The sequence below is a fragment of the Octopus bimaculoides genome, chromosome 9, assembly GCF_046866305.1.
Source record: "Octopus bimaculoides isolate indiv1 chromosome 9, ASM4686630v1, whole genome shotgun sequence".
Classification (NCBI taxonomy): Eukaryota; Metazoa; Mollusca; class Cephalopoda; order Octopoda; family Octopodidae; genus Octopus; species Octopus bimaculoides.
In genome coordinates, this window is record NC_142936.1 from 75427928 (window position 1) to 75436431 (window position 8504).

General features: G+C 33.9%; 1 protein-coding gene across 2 annotated transcripts in view; it reads right to left on the reverse strand.

Annotated features, from left to right (window-relative positions):
* LOC106875983 (uncharacterized) overlaps nucleotides 1-8504 on the reverse strand; it is a 279796-nt gene that overhangs the window by 184129 nt on the left and 87163 nt on the right. For both annotated transcript variants that reach the window (XM_089357803.1, XM_089357804.1), the window contains exon 2: nucleotides 2438-2538. The gene's annotated coding sequence lies outside the window, so the exon portion shown is untranslated. The remainder of the gene's footprint in view (nucleotides 1-2437; nucleotides 2539-8504) is intronic.

Here is an 8504-nt window from a genome sequence, read left to right on the forward strand (position 1 = left end):
GGACATGTCTGCAGTGTATGTGCGCAATTAGATTTACGACTATTGTGTTTGAGTTAGAGTTCCTGTTAGACTAACATTATCCAGTCGGCTTCTGTTACAGTAGATAGTACTCTCTCTCTTTTACTTGTTTCAGTCATTTGACTGGGGCCATGCAGGAGCATCGCCTTTAGTTGAGCAAATCGACCCCAGGACTTTGGAAGCCTAGTACTTATTCTAGCGGGCACTTTTGCCGAACCGCTAAGTTACGGGGACGTAAACACACCACCATCGGTTGTCAAGCGATGGTGGGGGGACAAATACAGACACACAAACACACATATATATATATATATATACATACATATATACGACGGGCTTCTTTCAGTTTCCGTCTACCAAATCCACTCATAGGGCTTTGGTTGGTCAGAGGCTATAGTAAAAGACACTGCCCAAGGTGCCACACAATGCGATTGAACCCGGGACCATGTGGTTGCGAAGCAAACGTCTTACAACACAGCCATATACATACATACATATATATATATATATATATATATATATATATATATATATGTATATATATATATATATGTGTGTGTGTGTGTGTGTGTGTGTGTGTGTGTGTGTGTGTATATATATGTATGTATATATGTATGTATATATAAATAGTTGTGTACTCATACACACACATGTTTTATATACATATATAAAAAAACATGTGAACCTGTCATAAATGGCAGACGAAGCAAATCTGATATCTAGTCACACATTGCATCTCTCTTTCTGTACACAAAGTAAACGTCAAAATTGATCTCTAAACCACAAATAAAGAATAACGAAAATAATGTAGAGGATATCTGAATGTCATATATATATATATAGAAAAAAAGTCCCAGTTCAATTGTATGAGAAAGCTAAACTAAATAATACATCTTTTAAAATAAATGCTTCTAACATTTTCATAGTGGGCTAAATAAGCTTTCATTCGTCCAATAATCTTTTTATCCTGTTCGGAGAGACAAGATGGCGGACAAAACGGATGTGACGTCCATTGCAACTGAATGACATTGGAAAATGGAAGCTTTGATTATCAGAAGCAATAAAGTTACCGGAGAATAATATACGATCATCTAAAGGCTGCGGCTGCTTGAAATAAATCCGTTTTGGATTTGAAGACAGAAAGCAAAAATAAAGAAAAAGAATAAGATTTTCCATTTCCCATCTTGCTAATGTTGTTGACGTTCAGCCCTAGATTAGCACCGATCAAACTGATGTGTATGAAATATATTCCAATCATGGCTATTATGGCTTTATTTAAACATAATTCTACAGTATTCAAATGTGTCTTTTGACTGTCTTTTAATGATATAGTCTCGGGAGTAAGAGCGATGTCCTTGACATTCCAAAACTAGTAGAGAAAGAGAAGAAACACCCCTAATGTCAAGGACTTTGTCGGAAATGCATGCAACAGATTGGTCCCTGCTATAATTACTGTAGTCTCTGGTGGTGGTGTTACACTGCACGACGGATCAAGCCGACTATCCAAGAACAGAAACAGTCCCTCCGAAGTTTTTCTGTACAGTTTCCGTATACCATATTTTGATCGACTCGAGCCGGTGGTAGAAAACCTATGCCCAATAGGCACCGCAGAAAGATTTAAATGAAACAACATCATTACAAAGCAAAATCCTTACCCACATAATCATATCTGTGCCCACGCATCAGAGAGTGTGATTCATCTACTGTTTCTTACACGACAAGTGAGCCGCAAGAAACAGCAGATATATTGGCATCCACGCATCGGAATGTGTGATTTGAATGAAATTTGGTATTTCTTTAAGATCAAATGTGCAGTAAGAAGCAGTAGATATACCGGCACCCACGTATCGGAGAGTGTCACTTAAATGAAATTTGTCTGCTATTTCTTGTAGGTCAAACGTGCTGCAAGAAGCAGCAGATATACTGGCACTCATGCATTGGAAGGTATGATTTGAATGAAATTTGTTTGCTATTTGTTTTAGGTGAAATGAGATGCAAGAAGTAACAGATATATTGGCGTCCACGTATCGGAGAGTGTAATTTATTAGCTATTTCTGGCGGATCAAACGAGGTGCAAGAAACAACAGATATACCATCACCTATGCATCGGAGGGGGTGATATGAAGAGAATTTGTCTGCTGTGTTTTTTACTGTTGACTTGAAATGTAAAACAAACAGAGAAATCGTTCACTTTTTAAAGATTTTAACACTAAGTATCTAAAAGTGGGCCATGACGGCAGCGGATACTCTATAAAATCAATCAGATATGTGAAACGTTTTTTTAACCCACACGCAACTCTTCGATCAAGTCGTTGAATTCTCAGGGCAAGTCATCGATAATATTTCCGCTGGCTTAGGCATAAATGTATCGACATTTACAGTCAAAATATGTTACATCAGTGAAGTAAACTTTTCTTACCTTCCACTCAACTGGAGAGAAACAAGATAAATTTTCAGTGATTTTTCAGTAAGACAGTTAGTTAAATTCCCAAATATTTATCGGATCGTTAAAACTGAGACCTGAAAATAAGACAAAAAAGAACTTAATTATATTCATTCCTAAATGCATACAAGCAAATTAAAAAATATATATATGCATAAATGCCTATATTGCTACATTCATACATATGACTTTCTCACTTTCTGTCCGTAAGTCATTTTGTGTGTGTGTGTGTGTGTGTGTGTGTGTGTGTGTGTGTGTGTGTGTGTGTGTGTGTGTGTGTGTGTGTGTAGAATCTTGCAAACCAAATCCAGAAACGAAATATATAATAATAATAATAACAACAACAACAACAGTTGTGGTTGTTGTTATTGTGGGTTGTCACCAGCTCAATCGCTGCTGCAGAGATCACGCACTAAAGAATTTTAGAACCAAGGAACACGGAGGCTTTTGTATTTAGACCTTTTCCAAAAGATTCAACGATTTAAAATCAAACAACTAAAGTAGGGATCTACGTCAGTATCGTGTACTCAGGAAATTGACAAGAGCCTTCGACTCAAATGATGAGGAGTTTAACTCTATCCTTACATCGTCCGTTATATTTAGTTTAATAATAAACAAGTGTGTTTGCTATATTTGTATTCATCGTGTTACACATTGTCCTGCTTCACATATCGTAAGACTGTATTTGGAGAGTAATAACACAATAGCAGCATTTTCAAATATTTTCAATTGACAAAGTGCTTCGATTTCAATTGATACACGCTGTAATCACAGCTATATCTCTTAAGGTTTACAGTACACAGACTAACAAAATAATGAAATCTGAAATACGAACATTCCAGTAGCAGATAATGTCAGTAATCTGTTATCAGTTAATTGTATTGTTCAAGATGTCTTCTCGTTCGAAATGACAATAGCGAGAATTTATACCCTCATAATTATCAAGGCAGAGAGAAAGGAAAACGGTGACCAATTAGAATAAATTAGATTGCTTTTTAAGTGAATTTAGTGTAATGCTTCTAAAACGTTCTTCAGTTGCAGTTGCATTAAAACGATTTCAGAATATAACTTAGATTCTATTTACACAAATTAAGTTTAGGTGACAGAAATACCCACAAACTATTCTAAATAACTTTAATATAGTTAACGAGTTTCAATAGGCAATCAGCAACTTCTCTTCAAGAATACCCTTTCTCATCTTTTCTAATTCGATGATAAATAACAGCGTTAGCTCATTCATGTCATGAAGACCTATGTTTGATCTTTCTCTTAACGATAGCTCGAATGCAGTTTGCAGGCGCTGACTGATATAGCTCTTATACATCGATCATCATAAACATGTAAAAGTCTTTGAAGTATATTTTCTTTCGGGAGAATATAACTTTAGATGCTGTAAAACACACACACACACACACACACACACACACATGCCCCCCCCCCCCCCCACATACGCCTGCACGCACGCATGCGCACAGACATACACACACACATACACCCGCACATACACGTACACACAATCACACACGCACACATGCATATTCATTCAAATTATGATATTTTGCTTTGTAATAATGGTTTCAAGTTTTGACACAAGGCCAGCAAGTTAGGGCGGGGTATGTCGATTACATCAACTCAACACTCACCCACCTTGTCTTCAATTGGTATATATATTTTATCGACCTCGAAAGCATGAAAAGCAAAGTCAACCTCAGCAGAATTTGAACTCAAAACATAAAGACAGACAAATCAACATGTCCGGAGTGAGGGTGGGGGAAACAATGATGTACACATTCTTAATACGTTCCGGCAGATTATAATGTGAATATACTAATCGCTGTTGAATGAATAATACTTCAAAACCATCATAGTTGTTGGATAATAAACCGTGTTTTTCTATTTCATTATTACGTATTATGGCCAAGTTGAGCAGATCCTCTCGTTCTTTTAAAGGTACACCGCACACACACACACACACACACACACACACACACACACACACACACACACTCTTGTTTATTACTATTTAGCAGAAATAACAGAGTGACTCAAGGTCCGAGAGTTTCGTGCGTTTGGATTTGAGTTACGCTGTTACTTCTCTTAAATATTAATAAAAATATACATACGCTCATATTTTAAGTTCTGCTTTTTTTGTTTACACCAACATACCTACACACACACACACACACATACACACACACACGCACACTCATACATATATATATATATATATATATATATATATATATATATATATATATATATATATATATATATATATATATATATATATATATATATATATATATATATATCGGTTTCGATCATCAGCTGGAAAACTGAGCTTGGTTTTGGTTTTCTTTTGGATTATCCATTATCTGAATATTTATTGAAATACGAAATGAAAGTTTGAAGGGAGCGCTTTCACTTCACATTTAAAAAAAAAAACTATTCAAACATTGAATATTGAAGTGAAAACTGGGATCGGTTTACCAGTTGATGATCGGAAGCGAGCGACTCTGAGTACTGGAAATTAGAGCTTTTCAGTTATAATGTAATAAAGAATACTCTATATTTCTATTAAGTCCTGTAATTTGTCGCTTCTCACGAGTCAACAGATATACATACATACATACATACATACATACATACATACATACATACATATATATATATATATATATATATATATATATATATATATATATATATATATATATATACTGACAGGGGAGATAAGCGCCCTACAGCGAAGCGAGATCACTATATTAGACGAGTTTCCTCTGAAATTTACAAGCTCTTGTAATTTCACAATAATATAGGCACCCTCAGTCATAATTAGTGACAATGGAATCTTTCCTTTTCGGTCACACGCACGCACGCACATACACGCACGCACACACACACACACACACACACACACACATACACCACACACACACACACACACACACACACACAATACGGTAGTATTTGGTTTGAATTATTTCTAGAAGAATGTGAAGTACTCCTAATATAATAAAATTATCATTGCTGTCACTAATGAGAAAAAATGATACGCATGATTGCATTTTACAGTGAGTTGATTTTAAAAAAAATTGCCGGTTACGCAGTACACATTGTCGTTCTTTTAGTCTCCGGTTAAGCAATTAATTAAATCAACCTTTTCGAAGCCTTTTCGAAGCTTTTTCGAAGCCTTTTCGAACCAATGAAGTCTCTATTCGGTTGTTCAATGTGCTCAACCGAAACGTGCCATCTCGACAAAAGCCAAACACGCTGTATGATAGTCCTGCATAAAATATTTTTTATTTTATTTTATTCATCTATTTATTTATTTACTTATTTATTGTTATTATCATCATTAAGGCGACAAGCTGGTGGAATCGTGAGCGCACCGGACAAAATGCTTAGTGACATTTCGTTCGGTTTTACCTTCTGAGTTCAAATGCCGACGAGGTCGACTTTGCTTTCTATTCATTCAGAGTTTACAAAATAGTTCCAGTCGGGCACAAGGGGATCTATGCAACCGATACTCGCCCGCCTAGTAAGTTTACTGGAATTGTCTTAAAATCTGAAGCCATTATAATTAAAATAAATGACATTTTTTTTTGGCTCTCTTATAGTTGGCTTGGAGCTAAAGAATAACCAGATAACGTGATAGACAAAAAATAAATAAATAACCCCACAGCACTCAAGAAGATAAGACATTTTCACAATTTATTCTCGCTATATAAATAATTTATTTACATCATATAAATAATGACGCTGATTTATTCAAAGCAACGATGTTAGAAGTATACGTTTTATTTCTTTTGCTGAATATTATTTAAGCTCATTGATTTATATTTAATTTTCACATTGACGATGAAAATTCATATGAGTTCCTCTCTACGCATGTGCGTGTGTGAGTGTGTTTGTGTGTATGTGTGTGTGTATGTGTGTGTGCGCGCGCGTGCGTGTGTGTGTGCAGCGATCATGCGCTTACATCATGGTTTTTAGTGAGAAAGTAGCAAGAAACGGCTACCAAAAGATTACACGTGATATCGTCTACAACGCTTACTAGTCGCTTCTTTTCTGCTTTGCAACGTTCGCCATCATATCAAATCTATGTTCGATTTTGTCAATGAGTCCATAATTCTTCTTCTTAATATGCAGTATCAATGACATGATATTAGTTTGTTCTATATCCAAGATGATCGACCTAGCTTAACGTTGTTTCACGAATAATGCAAAAATGGCTAACACCTGACACGATCGGTGAATATTACAAAGCACAGGAAATGGACAGCCATACGGGACAGAAAAACGAAAAAAATTCATCAACCTCATATACGCCCACTTCTCCTCAGACACATAGATATATATGAATAATTTGGAATGTACTACAATTCGAAGTTGCTACGAATAACTGATAAGTATCTCCTGAATCCCATACTACCGTCTAAAACGAAGACAGAGCAACACTGTCGGCAGTGATATATAAAAAAGCGAGATGGTCATAGCTGAAATGCTCTTCACCGTAGGTCTGGCAGAAAGAAAGAAAGGAGGAAAGATAGAAAGTAAGAAAGAGGGTGTGTGGGGGGAAATAAGGATAAACACAAGCTGAAATTAAATTTCCTACGCTTCTTTCCCCATTATGATTTTATAGGGTTCTGCGATAGATGTTTCAAATGCCTATAGATGCTCAACCATAACGAATCCTCAGGGATATACATATGTGTGTGTGTGTGTGTGTGTGTGACTTACTGGTTAGAGTGCTCAGCTTACGATCCTAGCGTTGTGAGTTCACTTCGTAAATCGAACAGCGCGTTTCATTTCATGTTGCACCCGTCATCTTAGTTAGAAAGGAATGGCAGACTACTGGAGCAACTCACCCTCCGTCTGTCATATCCCCGAGGTGTCGCAAGATCGAAGTAGGAGCGAATCGAGAAGGTCCCTGTGTCTGATCGCGATTACATAGACACCAGAACAAATACAGAAAATTTGGTGCTTGTTATCGATCTATATTGCTTTGCGAATGACAGCTGGGTTTTATATATATATATATATATATATATATATAATATATATATATATATATATATACTTTTACATGAATGCGCGCTCATGCACACATACGCACAAACATACGGAGACATATATATATATATATATATATATATATATATATATATATATATATATATATATAAGCATTAGTCTGTGTATGGCGAAAAGAGCGTAGCGTGAAAGTAATAACAAAAAGAAAATCAGGAAAATGTTGATTATAAGGGTAACAATAAAAGAAAATGAAATGTTTTCAATGTTTCGGGACGTAGATCCTCCCTCAGAATGAAAGACCGGAGAGAAGGGAATATTTGGAAAGATGATCGTGTCCCAAATCAGCACGATAGCGTCCCAAGCCACTTATGGTGGTTTGGGACCACCAATAAAACAAGCATCATTTCTCGATTTTCTTTTTCAGTGATCAGCCATGTATATTTTGTGTCTGAAAGATTGCCTTGAAACACAAGCTTCTCTGACTATTGTTTCTGCAGCACTGAATTAATAACATGGTATATATATATATATATATATATATATATATATATATATATATATATATATATATATATATATATATATATATATATATATATATATATATATATATATATATATATATATATATATATATATATATATATATATATATATATATATATATATATATATATATATATATATATATATATATATATATATATATATATATATATATATATATATATATATATTATATATATATATATATATATATATATATATATATATATATATATATATATATATATATATATATATATATATATATATATATATATATATATATATATATATATATATATATATATATATATATATATATATATATATATATATATATATATATATATATATATATATATATATATATATATATATATATATATATATATATATATATATATATATATATATATATATATATATATATATATATATATATATATATATATATATATAT